Source organism: Propithecus coquereli, unplaced genomic scaffold, assembly GCF_000956105.1.
Source record: "Propithecus coquereli isolate 6110/MARCELLA unplaced genomic scaffold, Pcoq_1.0 Scaffold26, whole genome shotgun sequence".
NCBI classification, from domain to species: Eukaryota; Metazoa; Chordata; class Mammalia; order Primates; family Indriidae; genus Propithecus; species Propithecus coquereli.
In genome coordinates, this window is record NW_012148174.1 from 4,314,197 (window position 1) to 4,336,118 (window position 21,922).

Below are 21,922 nucleotides of genomic sequence, written 5' to 3' on the forward strand. Positions count from 1 at the left end.
CTCCCTGCTTGCTCTGGAGCAGTGGTCTAGGTGGTTTAGCTCCCACAGTGGGTGCGTCTTGCTGATCCCTCGGGCCCAGAAGCTGCTTTATTGAACCACAGTGTAATTCCAAAGCCCCATCTTGACCAGGGGGGTTGGAATTAAGACTAGGATAGAAGGGAACCCTCAGTGGCTGAATTGGCTCTAATTTTACAGGAATAGTGAAAGAAAACATTTATTTCAGGGTATTAGTGGGGCCCTGAGTAGTCTTAACTGTGTTTCAAAGTGGGTTTTTGTTTTTTGACCAGAGTAGCGCAGTTGTCTGAAGGTCTGTGGAACTCAGTATTTCTCTAGAGGCCAGATAACCTCTCTGAGCCTGGAAGGAATCAATTATAACACACTTGGGTCAGACTATCTCCCTCTTTCCCCCAGGTCTACTTTCATCCTGATTGCAACACTAGGGGACACAGCAGACACTCACTAGAGGGCAGCAAGGGGTCATTGCAACCAATTCTTTAGGAATTTGCTGGAATGTGTTATGTGCTTTGAGGGGAAAAAAAAGCCTAATGGTTTTTAAAAGTTTACTCTGTGCTACTTCCGTTAAAAATACCATGGCGTCAGTAATCTCTGTATGTGACTATGTGTGTTTCAACAAAACTTGAGTAAAAGACAAATTAACCCCACCACCATAATGAAAGAAGCCTGTCAGCACCAAGGAACTCATCAGCCATGCTTCCTGGACACAGCTGCGTCCCTACGAGACTGAAGGTGCTCGGGGGACCTCTTCTGTGTCCCCATGCTAGGAATCGAGCCACCTCTGAGTGGATCTGAGGGGAGGAGGCCTAAAGACCAGCCATGAGAAACAAGGAACAATGATAAGGCCTGTCTAATAAGCGAGGGTGGCTTGCAGACAGTGGACAGCAGGTGAGCTGAGGAGGTGCTCATCTCCAGCGCATGAAGACCTCGAGTCCTCCAACTCTGTACAGGTTTTCTGTTTGCAGGAAGAAATATCAGTCACACTATCTTCTGGTACTGTCTCCCGAGGAAATTTGGGCAAGGGGTCGTGAGCATCTTGTTTTGCAGTTTCATGCTGTGAGAGAGGAGCCTGGCACCCCGTTGCATGTGGCACATTGGAGGAAGGACAGTGAGCAGTTGGACAAGGAGAAGAACTTTATGAGATATCACAAGGGGGAAGGTGGCAAGGGCACGATGGACACAGAAGAGAACAGTGGTTTGAATCATCATGCACCACGCTGTGAGCATCAAAGGCAAAACACCACAGTCTGTGGCAGAGGAGAACATTCAGGGCTGTCAGGGAAAATGATGAGTCACCCCAGGACCCTTCTAAGGAAAAGGGAGGCTTAGGGTTCAGGAGTTGCTATAGTTTTGCTGGCGAGGCTTGAATATGAACATTACTACGTTATCGCTTTTATTGTTACCATATTCCTTTGAATGTATCCCACAGGACAGCCTGAACTGTACACCCTGATTTTCAATTAACAGAAAAAAATGCACCTTAATCCCCAAATTTCACTATCAGATGTCCAAGGAGGATAACTATAACCTACCATTGTAGAATTTTGCTTTTAACCCAAATACTGCTGGAAAAATATTAATCTCAATCTCAGTTTTTCTCTATGTGATCATATGGAGAATTCTTCCATTAGAATCATTAAGGGTAAAATTATACACTAATAGCTTTAGGAGGAAGGATTTAATAAGGACTATAAGGAAAAGATAGAACCAGATGTTAGGGCAACACAGAGAAGGAGGGAAATCACTTTTGGCCAGAGAACCAGGGAAGGTTTAATGGAGAAAATGGCATTTGAACCAGTTCTCAAAATACAGGTAGGATTTTTACAAGCAAAGTTCTGGGAATAATATTCTAGCAGAAAGGAACAGAATAATTAATCAATAGCGCCTTGACTAGTGAAGACAGACTGATGGCTGTAATATTGGCAAAGAAGTTAAACCCAGGTTATAAAAGGCTTTATGCAGGGTGTTGAGGAGTTTGAAACTGATTCAGTGGTCACTCTGGGCGGGCAGGCATCTGAACAAGCTGCGTGATCGGAATTGCACTTAAGCATAGTTTCCCTGTCTACAGGGCTGGGCTGAGACCGGAGCAAAGATATGTTAGGAAGTGGATGAAATCGCCCGGGTTTGAGGGAGTGTCTGTGACACGGGGCAGTGGCAGTGGGAATGCAGGGAGCAGGGGGATGAGTGAAACGGACGTTAAAGAGGAAAGAAGTTGTTACCTTGAAAATCTTTAAACATGTTTAATTAATTCTTGTCATTGAGGGAGAAGTTTCTCTCCAAAACTTGGATGTTGCAAACACCTAGCATGTGGGCAAAGACAATCCATCTCCATTGTCAAGGGTCAGCAGTTGACTCAGGGACGGAGATGGGAAGAGTTGAAGATGAGAAGAAAATGTGTCTTGATAACTGAGAGCTCCAAAATGTTACAGATAACTGTGGAGTTTGGATGTCATTTGGTAAAAATAAAATAAACTTTTCTTCCTTATTTCTTCTAAAAAAATTCGAACTTACTGAATTATATGTTAGCATATTTAATTTATTTTTTAAGTTAAATACCATGAGGTTATATCAATAGGAGGCCTCTGATTTTAATCCCAAGTAACAAAAAACAAAACTCAATCCTTGGACTAACTAAAATCAAGTCAAATTTAACTGGTTCAGGATTACATTATTTAAATATTCTGTTAAGGCTGCTAAAATAGCATTCAGTGCTCACTATGTGTTGATTAACCTGAGATGTACTGTAGTATTATATATCAAAGTTTTGAAAATATTTTATGACTGACCAAGTTATGAATTTTGCCTTCCATTCCTTATTTGAAATGTCTCAACCATATGAAACGCCGTTCTTTTTTACCGTAATGGTATTTTACATGCCAGGTTTAAGAAACTTAGAATTTTCTACATGAGTTTTCCTTTAACTGTATCATTAAGTTTCCCATCTGGCAACAGAAATGACATTTTATTTCTGCTATTTGAGTAATCTGCTTCCAAACAGGAAAAGCGGGGAATAGAACCAACAAGCCTGTGACACTTACCTTTGGAGCAAGACTTGAAGCCAATTAAATCATTGCCATATGATGCTGTTTGGACCGTAATTGCTATCATAATGAGATGCAGGGAGAACAGAAGGTCCCAGAGCCAAGAAGAACAGAGCTTGGAAGAGTCCAAGTCCCATCACTTGGCCATTCCTACAAATTGTATTCAGAAGACATTTGACCTGCCACACGTAGTTAACAAATTGAACAGCCCGACTGTGCCTCATGTATATTTTCTGCTTTTCCTATATTAACAGATGCATATCTGCTATGTTCCAATTGCTCTGTGAAAAATACTTCTTAACTACCTACCTCTGCCTGTTTTCCGTCATGGATCAGTCTTACCAGACCTTATCAATAATTTAAAACAAAAATATGGAAAACAATAATGAGGCCCCCGTAGGCATTACACTGTCAACAGGAAAAATGAAGACATGGTAATGAGGAAAGCCTGAGTCTGATTACTGGCGGAGGGATAAGTTGTCATTCTTTTGTGGTGCTGTATCAGCCGCAATCACCTCCCCAAATAGTGCTTCAGATCGCAAACAGCTTGGAGCTAGCTGGAGGTCTTCCTAATCTGATTCTCTCTTGTTATTCCATGTTTTATCGTAGTTAAAGAAATACACACTCGATCTTACCAGTGCAGCCAAGATCTTTCTAGAGATGTTTCTCCAAGCCTTATGGTGACTCTGAGTAGCGGAGAATGCTCTGTTCTCCCAGTCTTTTCTCCCACCATCCACTTGCAACACCCACGAGAGCGCCCCGGGGAACATGGGAATCTTCACTGGCCTTTTGTCTATGTGAGTGAATTCTCCCATTTCTTCCTCCAAGTTGGAACTTGCAATCGAGAGAAGGGGAAAGATAAAACTGAGAGAAGGCGGTTAAAAGGAAACCAATGAAAAATACATTGCAAGCTTGAAGAGGCTGATAAAGGATTTTTTTTAAAAGGAAAAGAAAATAATATAGTCCTGATGCATAGGTCAAATGAAGAATGAATGCAGCATGAGAATAGGGTAGAGTTCAGATTTGTCAAAAAATATGCCTAAAATACATGTTACACATTCTCTCCATGAGATGTAATGAAGGTGGGAGTTTCACAAGCAGAGGACAGACACCTCAAGGAGCAGGCAAGCAGAGGTTACTTCTTTTCACCTCAGCGTTGCTAAGATTTGAACCTCCTGGATGCTGGTTATTTTTTCTTGGGGAGAGCATAACTTTCAGTGAACCAGTGAATGGTTTTAAGGTGTCTGCAGAGAGAAGGAAGACTGAGTCCATAGTAACGGCTGTATTATGATCAACAGTGCTATTTTGTTTCTTCCCCAAAGTTCCTGTTTATGTCTCACAGCCTTTATATTGTCTTTTCAAGAACTCAGCCATTTGGCCAGTGGCCACGATAAAATTGCACCACTAGCAAGTATAAATACATCCCATCGGTGGATACATTTTGGGTATTCTGCTTAAGCTCAGTGTTTCATTTAAGGCATCATATGGTTATAGATGTACGGAGAGCATTATTTATCAAAGAATGATTTACTCAAAATAGTGTCCAAATACTAAGCTACAATACAGAACAGTTGTATCATTAAGAAATTTGATTCACTTTGATTTAAAAAAAAACCCAAAACTATTGTGTGCTGTATCATTTACACATTAATATTTGATTCTGAGCATCTGTCTCATGTCCAGAAAATTATATGATACTTTTTGAGAATGAGAAGGAAGGAAAGGAAGGCGGTCAGAGGGGGATCTGGGAGAGAGAAAACACATGGCTTCTGCCAGCCTTCCAATTTTCTCGAGCTACTCTGTACCAAACCTAAGTAATGTAAATTAGCAAATACTATTATTAATAAAACTATGTTTTTTTAAAAGGTGGTTGTGTTATGCAGCTTGCATATCTAAATTATTCCTTAAACAGTGAGATAGATATTATCTCTATTTTAAAACTTAGAAAAATAAGGGGGACCAAAAGGTTAAAAAATTTGCCCATGGTCACATAGCCCATGAACGAATGAGCTGAGATTCTTCCAAGTCTGTCTGACTCCAAAGCCCGAGCTTGTTGAACATCTGCTCTCTGCTGCCCTCCACGATGGCCAGAAGCTCCTCCAACAATAGGCCCACCAAAAAGGAGGGACGCAATTTCCTATTACACTTATGCAAAGAATCTTACGTGCCTAAAATAAAAAGATTTACTCTATGCCATTGGTTGAATTAGTATAACTGTGAAGATCAACAAGTTCAGAAATGCTTTTTATTTTTAACAAAATGACAGGGTATAAAACTTGGAGAATCTATGATTGTTTTTCCAAGTGCACGTTTAAAATTTAACGACGTAATAGTTTGTCTTCTTTTGGACTACTGATTTTCCTATTACTATCTAAAATAAAACATTTTTAAAGTATCATTTTTGTATCTTGCAAACATTATATCAGTATTTTGAATATATATCCACTACCAGATTCTTACATTTTATGGTTGCAAGAAGTTAATACTCCAAGTGGAACGATTCAATGGTGTGATTCAACTTGGAAAAAAGCACACAATAAAGCAATCATTTGTGATAAATCACTGACATTCTGCTATGATGGCCAGGCCATTATTTTCTTATAGTAGGCAAAAAACTGAATGCAGCAAACCAGAATTATATTCCATTTAATATTATTTGCAAGAATGATTAACCAGGGTGTCTGGGGCTCTTATATAAACAGCTGTTTCTTGTATCTTGCAGGTGATAAAACCTATTGGTTTGGCAACTTGCAGAGAAGCCATTAGATCCAGCCCGGTGCCACCGGAATAACCGAGGCATGTTAGGCAGGGTGCACCTACCAATGACAAGAGGCGAGGGATAGGGTGGATTAAGGAAGGGGCTTGGATGTGAGGTTCAGAATCTAACCACTAACCAGAAAGGACATACAGGAGCTCAGAACCTCCAAGAGGCATAAGGACATGTCCGAAATTACTTATTCATTTATTTCTTGGTTTGTCTCTTTATTCATTTATTTCTTTATTTTGAGGATTGAATGTGTTTTAAATAATTCCCTTTTACTCTTCTGAAATATTACTTCTGATGGAGTGACAGGCTTTAAATTTTCAGAAGTCTATGGTGTCCTTAATAAAGTACCACCTATGATAAGTAATCACAAATGTGTGCTTTTTTACCAGGCGTAAGAGAACTAGAGTCTTCCACGCTAAAAGTTTTTACAAAATGCAAAAAGCAGCAACAAACAGGGTTGATATTTATGTTAACATTAAATCCAGTAGTCAGCATCCTAGATTTTCCGTATCAGTGTACATATCACACTTTATTTTTTAATGTTAATTTTCTGTCTCTAATAGACTTTAAGATCTGTAAGGAAGCATATTTGCAAATTTAAATATGTATATTTAAATATATATATATAATAGAATATATATAAAAAATATAATTCAGAATATATAAAAAATAGAATTCAGCATCACATGTCATGCTAAATGCCAAGGAGTTTACTAACAACACTGAGCATTTCTTAAAGAATTTATTGACAGTTTCTTTTTGCCACCAAGGAATCTCTGAGCCAAATATTCGTTTCTTCAATTTTTGTTTAATGTTTACCTCTTCATATTTTATTTTAAAATCATTATCATAAAGACATATGCTGAAGAAATCCACTTTTCTATCTCCTATAGTGTGAGGACTCTTCTATGGCAATATTTTACTATTGTTCTCCCTGCTTTACTCAATGCATTAAAAGAAAGGAGATTCTACAACACAGGAATACTTAAACAATCAATAAAATGCATTCCCCAGCAATAATAATGTGATGGAGTCACTGCAATTTGATTAGTGACCTTTTCATTCTTTGTGGAGATAACCTTTATTGATACCATTAACCAGATGAAACACAGGTTTGGTGCATCTCTTTTAACCACTGAGCTTAGTATTGATTGAGAAGCAGGATCTGAGATTTCGTTAGTGTTGAGTTGTTTACAGAAATAGGAGGTACTTTCCTCCCCTTTTCTCCAGCCCCCACAGTAATTGGTGTTTTTTTTTTATTTTTTTTATTTTTTATTTTTTGGTTTTTTTACCAGCAGTGAACACAGAGGAGAAACCAAGGACATTTTCTTACTTCTGCTCTGTTACTATAAGCAAAAGCTACTTAAGTAAAAGAGCATTTTCTAAATGCTCATAAGGGTGGAAGCATTTTATATTAGCAATTTTGGTATGGCATAAGTAGATTTTCCTTTCGGTTATTGTAATTCTCGAGGATCTCTCATTATACAATTCCTCATTAGTGTTTTCCAGTTCAGAAAGCTTATACTTCTACACGTTTATGTTTAAACAAACCAGTACTTATTTGTTGTCCTGTGAAAGATATATGTTATCATAGAGAAGATCTAGAGATTTTTGCCTATTGGCACAAGTGGTTGATTACCTTTGAGAAAGTTTATCTGTATATGCTTCCATGCAATAGAAATGGAACATTTTCTAGCCTTTTATGTAAATAACTTAACATAGGAATCAAACTTAAAGTTTTAATTCCTAAAGCTAATGCTTCGATGAAAGCCAATTCTTAAGCTGAATACACTATACATAACTAGAAAAAGAGGTGTTTAGTGAAAGGTAGCTATTGCTTAAAACTGTGCATGTTAATTTGGTGAGCCCAACTTGAGAATAATTCTGTTTATGATGTGTGAGTTGGATTGTGCAGTGAGTGGAATGTTAGAACACATCTGTGAGTGGAATGGTAAGTTTTTTGTTTTGATTGATTCCTGAACTAAGTTTAGAGCATATAAGTGTAATCTGGGCATTCAGCATGAATAATTAATGTTTAGCAAATAAGCAGTAGGAAAAATGGATGGAAAGATTTAGGTCCATGTATAAAAAGATTTTTGAGAGGGATGGAAAAATTCTTCAGCTTGAAAAGTGTTTATATATTCCCTTAGGTCTCCAGGCACACTAGTAGTTTAAATAAAGAGCTATGGGCATACACTACTCTTTATTAGCAAGCTTCTGATAGATTAAGAAAGAATATAATTAAATAAAAAATTAATATTAATTTTCAGTTTCAGAAGGGCAAAAAGCAACAGAATAACTATGGAAGGCAGATAGAGAGTAAGAATGGACATGGGTGCTTATCATAAAAAAATAAACTCTCTAATTCTAGGTTTCAAAGACAGGGACCAGCTTTTCAGATGGAAGGTACATTGTTTTAAATCAGTCATAGGCACTCTCTTTTAAAATATGAAATCTCACATACAGCACAGTTCTTTGGTAATGACGAACTGAGAGCTGAGCAGAAATAAATTTATACTCCATTGCACTGTTTCTTTTTTTGTTTTTTTAATTTTTGGGTGTTGTGTTTTTTTTTTTCTTTGCCAGCCTGAGTTTATTTCCACCCTTAGGAATTATGTTGTACAACCATTAAAACTGTTTATCCACTGCAGTTTACCATTAGTCAGATTTCTTGTACTTCACAATCTGTTTTCAGTCTAAAGTAACATCAACAAGGTGATGCGAAGTCAAAATATTCAAAGCCCTGGGGGAAAAAGTCATCAGGATACTGTCCCTATTTTCTAATCCTGAGTATCGTGATTGAGCCATCCTTTTCTGTATAGAAGTAAGTGGAGATGGGGGATGGGGTGGGAATCAGAGAAATGGACACAGAAAAGAAAAGATAGGGAGGAGAGAATAACAAAAACATTGGAAGGAGAGTTTGGAATTTTCTGCACTTGCATAGAGGTCTAGGGTGCAGTTTAACATGCTGAAAACACTCCTCATTCCTTCGCCACCCAGCACTTCTAGGTCCTTAAAATTGAACTATTCTTTTTAGGTCGGCAGTGTTCAGATCCTCGCCACTCAAAATGTGGCCGTTTGACCAGCAGCCTCACCTGGGAACTTGCTTAGAGATTCAGATTCTTAGATATCCATCCCATCCAGCCAGAGTCAGGATCTGCATTTTTAAGTAGATCCCCAGCTGATTCTTATGCATGTTAAAGACTAACACGGCCCCGCATCTATTGGCAGAATGCACACTTGTTCCTTGGAGACTAAAGACTGTGAACAATAAAACATAGAGGCTGGGCATGATGGCTCATGCCTGTAATCCCAGCACTTCGTGAGGCCAAAGTGGAAGGATCCCTTGAGACCAGGAGTTTGAGACCAGCCTGGGAAATATAGTGAGACCCCATCTCTACAAAAAAATTTTTAAAAAATTAGCTGGGCATGGTGGTGTAGGCCTGTAGTCCTAGATACTTGGGAGGCTGAGGTGGGAGGATCACTTGAGTCCAGGAGGTTGAGGCTACAGTGAGCTATAATCACACCATTGCACTCCAGCCAGGGAAACAGAAAAACCCAGTCTCAAAAGGAATGAAAGAAGGAAGGAAGGAAAAGGAAAAAAGCATGGAGTGTGAAAAACAGAAGAAAAATCTTTTGAGGTGAAAGCATAAATAAGAGGAAATATAAAATTCCCCTTTTATGCCAAGTGCTTGCCACTAGGGAATAAACCACTAAGCTCACTAATTAGCTGTGCTTGAGAATAGCAAATTACACTGGGTCCACCTACCTTTCACTGATTCTCAAAGTCAAACAAAGACTTTCTTATAATTTTAGTGTTTAACAATACAGTCATATGCCCCATAATGACATTTAGGTCAACGATAGACCAAATATAGGATGGTGGTCCTATAAGATTATAGTACTATATTTTTCTGTGTTTAGATATGCAAGTATGTACTACCGTGTTACAGTTGCCTACAGTATTCAGTACAGTAACATGCTGTATGGGTTTGTAGCCTAGGCAATAGGCTACACCATCTAGGTTTGTGTAAATTCGCACGACGACAAAATCACCTAATAGCGTTTTGTCAGAACATATCCCTGTCCTTAAGCAATGTATGATTGTGGTTATATTATAAATGGTATGTGTTTATCCTTACTAGCTAGGTGATAGTATTTCAATGTTTTGGTTTTGAATAAACTTAAATTCTTTTCCAGATTGCACTGCTCCCAACTGACCATTTTTATATAGATACAATCTCTTTGAGATGCACAGTTTAGTATGTATGTGCTCTGTGACCATCATGCACACATACACACACAGAGACACACATACACCCCACATGTTCACACAGAAATGCTTCCTCACCTTTATTACATACCCTAAAATTACAGCATAGTTTACGGAATTCCTGTGGAAGAGAAAGGCTTGTCTGTATGGCCCAAAGCACTGAAAACTTGCACAAAGAATCCCCAAAACAGCAACAAAACCAACCTGAGTATCTAGGAGGGAGGAAGGAGAAAAATGACACCTGTTCTTTGACATATAGAGTGCCACAGAGATGCAAGTTACTAAAGAAAAAAAAACTGTTTTAAGATTTCAGTAGCATATTTTAGTTAGGGTAGTAGTAAATCCTTTCTAGCTGATGTTAACAAGTGTCAAGTATGATTGTAGAGAGAAGGAGAGGCTCTTACCAAACTATGACATTCTTGGTTGGAGTTAAACTCTGTTATCCTTGTTTTTGTCTGGTAAATGATCCTCTGATGTGTGAACTGGGGAATATGGTATGTGTTTGTATATATAATGCTACAATGCTTACATTATTAACTTTTGTTTATAACTTGGCTCTTGGAAATAGCTGTTGAGAAAAAGAATTGCTCTAAATTTGAAAATCTTGAGATAGTCTGAACATACAGCCAAAGAAATGTACCAACTCCTGAAGAATCATCTTTGCTTTGAAGAAAAGATAAACAGTTCTCTTCCAAGGTGGGAAAGGTGTCAAAGAGATTCATCCTCAGTGTCAGAGAAAACAGACTGTTTAGACATGGCTGCTGAGCCATGAGCAAAGTGAAGTGAATTGTCATGATGACCTGCAAACATGTTAGAGCAAAATGTTAGCAATAAAAATAAAATAATTAAAAATAAAGATGAGAACAAATGACAATAGCATAGCAAATACATTTTTTAAAAATCTAAGATTGAATAAAAACAATCTGTAAATCTAGAGTCTTCCACATGTACCCGGTGTTACGCATTATGTAAGAACTTAAGGAAAGCATAAATTGAGTACTCATGAGCTCAAAAGTAGAGCGATAAAACAGCAGAAAAAGTGCTTCTGAGTTGAGTGAGGAGGCCAAGTGGAAACTAAAAAAGGCCTTTATAAATCTAACAAATAAATTAGAATCAAGAAAGGTAGACACAACTAAAGATGAATTCACAGGTATGGGGAAGGAAAAACTTCCTTTCTACTCTCTTGGGTCTCTGGCTGGCCCTAAGAATCAAACTGGCAGAAAACAGAGTAGCATCTCTTAATCTCAGGTACTGTAAATTCAACGAAGATACTGGCATTAGTAGACACTACAAAGCATTGATTAACATGATTAGACATCGCAGAGCCCAATTTATGATGAAAGAGGGGGATCTATTCAACAAGACTTTTTATTGCTTAGTGGTCATATAGTGATGATGAAAAATACACTATTCATGTTGAAATAGTCATATCCTTATGAAAAGGCAATGATTAAATGGTATCTCTTGAACATGTGATAAAAAGTGGAATGGATATGAGGGAAGGCAATTTACATGTGATTATTTCCTGGCAGCTTCTCCCACATGGGTGAGTTTAGGGTCACTGGTGTGATTTATCCATTCATTCAAACCAGTAAACATTTATTAGGAACTCATTTTGCTATGCATCTTGACTCTCAGTAAGGTTATCATTGCGCCTATTTTTCTTAGCCACTTGATAAGTCGTATAACTAAGTCCAAGGGTTTAAGGATGAAGGAGAGAGAGATTTTATGATGGAAGAAGAAGACACATTTATTGTTTTGCTTGTTTGTTTATCTTTAATGGTCAACAGATTTAATAACTAGCAAAAATTGGAGTAAAGGAAGATAATTTTTTTCCACAAACACATCTGCGGTTGTACATATGTATGTGTGCAAATATGCATACATACGGACAGACACAGGTAGCTATCTGGGTGGATGCACAGCAAACTATTGATACTGGTTAATCCTTAAGAATAGTATTGGTAAGGGTTGAGAGGGTAGGACTTTAAATGTTATATTATATACTTATAGACTTATGTATATTACTTCTGTATTGAAAAGGAGTCAAAATAATATGAGAAAAAATTCCAACTTCCTTATATTTGGTTTCTTTGAAGCTTGTGCATTGGTCTAATAGCCCAGCACTAATGGGCAATTTGTTTTCATTATTTTCCGAACCACACTGTGTGACTAGGAACTGTCAAAGAATACAGACCAAGGAGATGCCTCCTTTCTTTATTTCCAGCATTCTGTCTTGTAAATTCACTCTTACTGTGAAAATGACAGTGTAGGGAATCAACTTTATACTCGTGGGGGAAATCATCTTTCTTCTTTATAAACTGAGAAAGCTTGATCCTCAATGTGTTTGGGGAGCTCAGATAAACTTAATATTTAAAAATTATTAAATACAATGTGGTTTGACATTTTATATCTGATGCTTTTTCCCCTAGGAAAATTCTAATGGTCTTCCTATTATACACTAAAAAAATTAAATGCCTTCCTACTGCCTACGTTTGTATTCTTGGGAGTCTAAAAATCATTATTATTGTTACCATGAGAGTTGTTTTGTCAATAACTAGCTGTTTTAATTTCTTTATGATACAACAGATATCCTCCCAACCCTCAAAGATAAATAAACCTTAGCAAACTGAAAACATGCGGGACATAATTATCTCACAGAATAGTTGAATTTCACATCTGAAAGAAACTTCAGGATAATCTTACTAAATCTCCTTATTTTATATGTAGAAGAAAACTAAGCCCCTGTGAAATGAAGTGTTTTGTCCAAGGTCACACAGCTAGTTGCAGACAGAACCAGGGTTGGAAATCTGATTAATTTTGGCTGATATCTCCTGTGTCCCTGGGAATGTTTGCTTTCCACGCTCTGCCCATTCTCCCCTTCGTCTGCCCTAGTAAGGAAGCTTGCCATGGGAGGAGGAATGCCCTCCCCTCAGAAAAGTGCATTGAGATGTGATTCAGTTTGGTGTTTATTAATATCGACTCACTGATGGCTACATTGAATGCATTGAGGAAATAAAACCTGTGCTTATTTTTAAATAATCAAAATAGCTCGGGGGCACCCATCTACTACCGTATTTTTTTATTTTATAGCCAAGATGTTTACGCAACTACATTATTTTATACGAGAGACTAGACACTATACATCTGCGTATTAGGGTTCTTCAGAGAAATGGAACCGAAAGGATATTTATAGATCCATAGAAGGAGATTTATTATGAGGGATTGGCTCACACAGTCATGGTGGCTGAGAAGTCCCATGGTCAGTTGTCTGCAAGCTGGAAGCCAGGAGAGCTGGTGGTGTAGCTCAGTCCAAGCTCAAAGGCCTGAGAACCAGGGGAGCCAGTGGTGTAAGTCCCAGTCTGAGTCCGAGGGCCTGAGAACAAGAACCAGGAGCACCGATGCCTGGGGACAGATGATGGATGTCCCAGATCAAGAAGAGAGGGCAAATCCACCCTTCCTCTGCCTTTTGCTCTGTCCGTATCCTCACAGGATTGCATGATGCCCAGCTGCACTGGTGGCAGCAGTCTTCTTTACTCAGGCTACTGATTCTGAGGCTAATCTCTTCTGGAGACACTGTCACAGACTCACCCAGAGATAACGTTTTACGAGCTACCTGAGCATGCCTTAACCCTGTCAAGGTGACATGTTAAATTACCCATCATAACCTGTTATCTGTGACTGTTTTATAACGAAGAAGCATTATCATTTTTCACTTCTTTGTATAATTTTTTAATAAAATTAACTATAGGACAAAAATAATCAATATAATGTCACAAATAGTTCAGTCGATGTGGCCTTTTTTATTGATTATTGAGCACCTTGTCCACGTTGTATAAGAATCCTTGACTTTTCATGTCTTACCTTACTTTAGGAGCTCGTTACTCTAAGACCTCTGACCTCATTCTTGATACTGTCATCATCTGAAGGTCAGCATTAATACCTACCTCATATGTAGGGTGACACATGCCCAAGTTTACGTGTAACACTCATGGTTTTTATCTGCAATCTCATTGTAATTAACTATAGCTCCTCCTTTTATTCTCAAAGAGTCAAGGTTTAGACAGTATAGTGTTATCCCACCCATAGCGACTATAAAATATGCTAGAGAAGGCATTTTCCTACTCCAGCTGAAAGGCAAATCTCATTATTTTCTCCTGTTTGAGCTATGTCTGCCCTTTTCTGTTTTCAATGTCATAGTTTTACCTCCTGCCTTCTTGGATTCATTGAAACTGAATTATCCTTCAAACTCCATGTAACTCAAAACTCAGTATTTGACTTGATTGAACTAGGGTATCTGCCAACTCCACTCTCATTCTGGTTTCCACTGGCTGTCCTAGTATTGTGTGAATAGTCTTCCAGGCTTAAAAATAATTAGATTATCAAGAGGAATTTGATGAAGGGTTTGTGCTTTGCAGGGTAGCTAACCATGTAGTTCCATAGAAACCATGCAAATACAATTGTTTGTGTATCGAATCTCAAATATGAACATGCTGGCCTAGGAAACCTAAACAGTTCTGCCAACAAAATCTCTTAAGATATTGCCAAATTATATTCCAAACAATGTCTTCAAGTCTAGTCACCCACTGTCTGAGTTTTAAAAAAAAAATGTCCAAAATGTATGCTGCCCTCAAAGAGACAGGCGATTGAGTGTGAAGAACATGGGCTTTGCAGGCAGACGAGCATGGGTTCCAATTCTGCTATCCGTCTTTCAAGTTGTGTGCCTTGTTTTCCTCTCTGTAAATAGAAAATACATATGAAAAATGTTTTTTACATAATGAAGACTCACTAAATATCAGTTTCATCCAGTTCTCATACTGGATACACTTTCTGTAATGATTTTATATTCTGAAAGTAAGTTTGCTTTTCTCACACCTCCCTACCTGTGGAAATTTTAAAAAGTCTTTTGAATCCATCTCTATCTCTCTGTTCCTCCTGCCTAATTTCAAACCATCACAGTGTCTTACTTGGACATGGAAAAGTCTTAGATAGTCCTTTAGACCACCTGCCCCTGAATTCTCTCTCCACTTAGCATACTAAGAACAAAATATTCCCTGTTTAATATTCCCTATTTAAAATCCTTCAGTGTCTACCCATTGTCTTCAGGATAAAAACCAAACTCCTGAGCGTGGCTTTGCCTAGCTTCCCTCCTGCATGCTTTACCTGTCAGGCTTTGTCTTTCGTCCTACATTCCAGCTCTATAGAGCTACTCGAAGTGACCCAAATGTGCTCTATCTCCTATCTGGAATGTTAATCCTCTCCTCCTTCTGCATTCAAATTGCATTTTGGTCTCATCTCCTCAAGGAAACATTCTTTGGTTACTTCCGATCTTGATCCCAAGCTACTTCCATGGTCTCCTATAACCCAGCACTTATCTCTACAATAGTCTGTAAACACCTCTCACCTCCAACAAGTAAGCTTTCTGAGGAAGGATTTTGTCTCTTTCTTTGTACCCAAGCATTTCGCACATTCAACAGGATCAAAAATACGGGCTTCAGTAAATTTAAGGAAGGAAGGAACTTTTGCCTTACATTCATGGGGAGATTTGTATTCTGGTTAAAGAAATATTATCATCCATGAAATAAGAATAATGACACAAATTTCATAACCTAGCACAAAGCCATGTCCATAAGAGGCAATCAATAAGTATCTGTAGCCTGATGCATTGACTAAATAAATGTCCTTTGTGTACTTAGATTAATATGCAGTCGATACCATAAGAAAAGGGCACTTTTTGTTTTAATGACTTTAAATAAAGTTGTTTGCTTCTGAGTGGCACCAGTGCTCAGGCAAGAAATTTCCTCTCCCTAGGTGTTCAGGGAGGAGGGATGCTGTGGTGCTCAGGGGAAAGTCATTTTCTTCCTAAAAAAAATCACCATTTCTCTGTCTTGCCATCAAACAGCCACCTCTGTGATGTGGCTGGACCTGGACTGTTTTGAACCAGTCACATTATCCCACAATGTGACTGAGCACCAGGACCCAGAGAGGCTGACTCACTAGAACAGGTAATTAGGAAGCAGCAGGACACAAGACAGGGGAGGAAATCTAATTTACAGCTCACTGGAGAGCGGAGAGCTCTGAATCAGTGTGGAGCAGAGCCGAGATAGGAGATTAAATTATCTGCGAGCTCACCTCTCCAAATTTATTTGGGGTCCCCCTTTTTCATTTAGAAAACATATGTTGCAAGTGCAAAGATTTAGCTTTTATTCCTGAAGAGTTGGCAGGTGAGGGCAGCTTCTTAAAATCACCTGGAAAGGATGGAATTAGCTCTGGGATATCTGCTGTTTCAATAAGAGAAACTACTTCAGAGTTTCAGGAAATGAAGAAGACATCCGGAAGCTCTTAAGACCTCTAGCGATTGTGATCACATATGTAGTTAGGAGCATATATCCATGGAGGATATTCTGGCAAGTCGAGAATATTATCTGGCCTTTGTGTTAACAAAATTCAAGGGTTTAGAAGTATCTTATGTAGATACAACTGCCTAGAGCCCAGGTGGGCTCTTTACTTATATCCCATGATTCCTACCTGCTGAGCCGTAGGGAGATTTGCAATGTCAAGTTGGTTGCAGAAGTGGATTAGTCTTTGCCTTCATGCATATGGACTCAGATTAGATGTTTATTGACTGAGAAGTAGTAGCTCATGCAGGAAATGTAATTAATCCATTAAAGAAATATCTGTCAACTGCCTATTTTATACTAGATACTATTCTGCACACTAAGAATAATGTAGTGTTAAAAGCCTAAGTCTTATGTTTCTAATCTTATTTATATCTTCTGATATATTTCTGATGTGATAAAACTTTTCCTAGAGAAGAGATAGTGCATATATTTCAACTAATTATTCAAATGAATGAATAATTAAAAAAACAACTCAAGATAATTTTGGTTAGTGGAAAGAGCTATGAAGGAACGTTAAAACAGGAAAACGGGATAGAGAGTATATGTGGGTGGGAGAATGGTTAGTGAGAGTGGTCGGGAAATCTTTTTTCTGAGGAGGTAGCATCTGAGAAGAGTCCTGATGATGAGAAGGAGATAGTTCTGTGAAAACATGAGGGGGGACCATAACAGTCTAGACAGATGAGATAGCAGGTTCAGAAATTCAGCTGGAAAGATGAATAGGAGCTAAATTGTGTAGTACTAGGAGGCCACGGTTAGGTGTGTGGATCTCTACTGAGGGCAATGGGAACCCACTGCAGGGATGAAGCAGGGGAGAGATGGGAAATCATTGGATGATATGAAGCAAGAGAATAATGGAAAATGGAAAACCATTTGAAAGAATGAAGGAGAGTAATGGTGGGAAACCACTGGGCGGTATGAAGCAGGGGAATGATGGGAAAAATGAGAAATCATGGGTACAGACAGAGGAATGATGAGTCTGGCTGCTGTGAAGAGAATGGACTGGGAGAGGAGATGGACAACAAAGCACGTGCTTGATTTGGTTTAAGAGAGTTGGTGCTTGAGATTTTATGTGTATCAGTTCCTTGGAACTGTTAAAAAACTTCCATGCATGCAGTCTCCTCCCAAGCATAGGACATTATCGTCTAGTAGCTATTCATGCAGTCACTACCTTTCACTGCCATCACCACAGAGCTCTCTGGGATTCTTCAGTAAAAGCCTTCTTCTAGTGTTACTGTAAACCTGAAAACTGAGAGGAGGAGATCAAGAGTTAGAGAATTCCGACTGCCTTGCCTGTGTTAATATAGCCCGCCCTGGAGTTCACCTCTGCTGGAAGTGCTTCTCCCATCAGTGAAATCCAACACCATAGGCTCAGCCTTCAATACATAGTTAACTGTTCCCCTCTAGACTACTCTAGGATTCTGAAATTCAGAGCACTCCCAGAGTAGGGCAACCTGGAGCGTATCCAAGGGTCCTAAATATAGAGGGATGAAAGTTTTTAAAAATGGTCGTGAAGTGTTGGGCTATTTTAGATTGTGTTGAGTTCACGTATTGACAGCACATGCTTCCCTTGTGATGGATAGAGACAAACCATGCCATGAATTACAAAGTAGGTTTGAGGGCCTATTTCCTGTGACTTGCACCGCTCAGGAAAATTGCTAGTTCCCTCTTTGCTTAACCTATTTTGAGAGACTTTGGTTCTTGAATTCAATACCCATAATCTATTGTCTGTAGCCCAGCCCACCACTGCTCTAAACAGCCTACTTGTACGTGTCTTCTCGTCACAACTTCTTTCCTTCCTGCAGCCACTCACCTTCTCTGAATCATCTTGACTTATTCTGTGTAATCTCTGTGTCTCCTCACATCCTATGTATTTCCGAAAGCTTCTTTTTAATTAGTCATTTATTTGCGGTGGTAATTGTTGTCTCATTGTGATTCCCATTGCAGCACTTTTCTCTTGCTAAGATACACATGCGTTTTACTCATATTTCCTCCCTGCTCCTTCTAACAGGGTAAAGGTAAAATGGTCAACATCAAAAGTAAAGCTTAAGAAGTAAAAGAAAACTATGAAATATTTCTAGCAAACCCAACCAAGTAATATGTAAAAATGTGTCCAATGGCATATTAATGTATCTGTAAATGTACATGTTATCTATAAATGTACATGTTAATGTCTTTGGCATTTTGCATAGAGCTCAATTAGACATAATTAATTGAAAATGAGAGAACAGAATCTGCTGTTGTTTGAAAAAGCATGAAGTTTCATTTTCTAAAATTTCTCTCTCAACATTTATGTTTTGAATCTCAGCTGCTTATTTGTCAGAGTTGGAAAATTGATATCATATCCATTAATTTCTCAACATTTTTGAAAATATGTTCCATTAAGTCTAATTGTCATTTTAAATATTACGCTTTGATAATTACTTGGTCTTAAGTGCATTGCTTTCTGCCAAAGACCAGGGCGAGAACAGATGCCTTAAAAGTAGAAGAGAAATACCAAAACCAGACAGTAGGTTTCTGAGTTAAAGAATGGGTAACAGTGTGAAAATGAGTTTTGAATGATCTGAGCACTTTTGCTCACTGTGTGTTTGAATTTCAGGATGTAAAGTAGATTTTGCATTAACATTGAAGCAGCCAGATCGAACAGGAAGATTAGTAGTGGCCAAAGTCATTTTGATCTGGGACATTTCATATTTTGGCTTACCTGACCCAGGTAGGATGTTGTTGAGACTGCCACAACTCAGTGGACAGTATGTAAATAAATGAAGGGCACATGTTTCAGGTCTGAGAGTGGATACAAACATAGGTATAGAAAATTGGCCTCACTTTCCATCCAAACCCTTTGATTTTACTTGAAAATTACCCACTTTTCTAAAGAAGCTGTTTCTTGTCGGTTACTCTATTCCACATGGTAAGGATGAGATAGGTTTTATAAATGTGCAATAAATAGTTGTTAAGTAAACGAATTAATGAATGGAATACATTTCAGAGAGGAAAAAAAATTTTTAATTATTATATGGACATTATCCCTTCAATTAGAAGGAAATAGTTTCTTCATGTGTAAATAGGAAATACATGAAAGACCCCAAATAAAAAGTATTATGTTGCTTCTCTATTTCATTTAACAAAGTATATAATCAACAATAGTAAAAAAAATAAACATGTGTGTGGTAAAAAAAATAAAACAAAACAAAACATCCTGACAAATTGAAAATGGGGATTTGTGGTAATAGTAAATGTGTTTCTAGTCCAAGAGCCATGTAACTGGTCACTGATAGTGGGTAGAAGACTTACTCTGACACCTGTCACCGTGCCATTCCTTACTGAACTAGTCCTCTGTAAGGACTAATGGATGTTAGCATCCCCTGAAGAATGGCAACTCCTGAATCGTACAAATATTCTGGGAAATCAGCAAAGGAAAAGATGATTTCCTAAGTATACAAAGAAATAGGGCATTATAGGGAAACTTAAAATATTAAGGATTTTAAATCCAAGGAAAGTATTTTCTCTGAGACAGTTCTCACGTTCTAATTATGTTACTGCTCCCTGCCAACTCTTTTGAGTTTTGTACAAGGATATAGAGGAAAAAGGTAAACGATTTATTCATTCTCAGGGATGCTAGTGTAGTGGAAAGAGCATTGAACTGGGAGTTGTGAAACCTGGTGATCTGTTAACTGTGGCACTAACTAGGTATATAAATGACCTTATAAAAATCGTATTTTCTCTAGGTTTCAGTTTCCCTATCTATAAAATGAGGGCATTGGGCTAAATTATATTTAAGGTCCTGATGAGCTTTCTATGGGTCTTATTTCTTCTTTGTGTGTGTGTGTGTGTTTGATTTTTTTCTGACTGTTTTTTCTAAATGCTCAAATACTACATTATTTAAGGTATATTTCCTTGTGGGTTTCCCCCGCCTCCCCTCTGTCTCCTTCTTCAATATATGGGATAGGAGGATACTGACTAAGTCTGAGAGGAAGGAGGAGAAAGAAAATTAGGTACAGGAAGGGTTTATATCCCTCCCTACAAGAAAACTTAAATATAGCTACTACCGCTTTGAAAAGAATAGTTTATGTCCAAACAGCGTTTTCCAGACAAGCTCTGTACTTTTTTGCCAACAGAATTAACTTTAAACTGAAGGCAGTAGACAGACAGTTAAACGAGAGCCGGCACGGGGAACAGCTGTGCGTAGACAAGACCAGTTACTTATAAGGTACTGTTTTTCACTCATAGAAATCTTCAGGGTTCATTTGTTTCTGGGACAAGTATTCCGTGGACATTTGACCTTTTTCTTTTTTTCCCTCCCTCTTCACCTCGATTTTCATAGAAAACATACTCTTTAAAATATTTTAGCTTTTGAGCTGTATTTAGTGTTGCTATTGAAATTGGAAGCTACTTAGATTTTGTTTTGTTTTGCTTTCAGGAACCCAATCGTGGTGGTGGTTGTTTTATCTTAAAGCTCAGTTTAGCTTTGTTCCTTTGTTGTGTCTTGTCATGTATGGTTTTTACGTTTTATTGTTTGGGTTGGATAAAGAGAGAGAAATGCTTTAACATTACAGAATGTGCAGAATGTTCCTGACGGAGTGGGGAGAGGGTGGTTAATGCGTCTTCTTCACCTCGAAGCATAGAACCAATGAAGAGCCAATCAGACAGGAGGACCCCGATAGGGCAACTCCAGGTGCTTTAACTGATTCAGTTGAGGCCTACGAACCTCATCACAGCTTGGTGGATCCAACCTGGAAAACATACTTTTTAGAATTGGGGTTCTGCCTCCAGTTTGCTTCTATATCTGATTGTTAGTTTTTATCCTTCCTTTATGCTCATTTACTTAAAAAAATTTTGGTAAGCCTGCTTTTTGTTTAAATAAAGTTTATCTTAGTTTAAGCTCATCCACCTTAAAGGAGTAACATTTGTAAAAAGAGTGACATTTGGAATAAGATTTTGAGTCACGGAGCTATGGAAGGGCTGCCAGAGCAGAAGGGAATAGCCAAAAATGCCGTGAAGGAGACAGAAAGGACCTGTGCACACACATCATTCTGGGTGCCCCTCCCTCCCCAGGGGCCTGGCTGGCTCCTATGCAATATTTGGTGCTGGCCAATAAACAGACAATAGAGACAATTAAGGGTTTCAATATATGTAAATGTTCCAAAGAAGTGAACTTTACAAGTGTACCACTGAAAACTCCAAAAGTTTTTGGAAGAATGTAGCCATTTCTGGATAATTCTCTTACTGAGATCCACTATATGCTCTGATCTCTCTCTGGGGGGTACTAAATGCAATTTCATGTTTTCCGAATTGCTCAGCATTATCGTCATGGATACACACTATAGGATTATTCTGCAGTGCAGTGATACCTTTGGGGTCTATGCTATGGTGTGCAAAGCTATTACTACTCATGACAAAAGGTCATGGAATCACTCTGTTTTTTAAA

At 38.3% G+C, this 21,922-nt stretch overlaps 1 protein-coding gene across 2 annotated transcripts in view; it reads left to right on the forward strand.

Moving 5' to 3' along the window:
* The window catches only part of ARHGAP24 (Rho GTPase activating protein 24), a 332,868-nt gene that overhangs the window by 167,111 nt on the left and 143,835 nt on the right, over positions 1-21,922 (forward strand). Inside the window, exon 1 of one of the 2 annotated variants that reach the window (XM_012647250.1) lies at positions 20,430-20,704. The exons of the other annotated variant lie outside the window; for it this stretch is intronic. The gene's annotated coding sequence lies outside the window, so the exon portion shown is untranslated. Of the gene's footprint in view, positions 1-20,429; positions 20,705-21,922 lie in introns of those variants that run through there. 2 annotated transcript variants of the gene reach the window in all.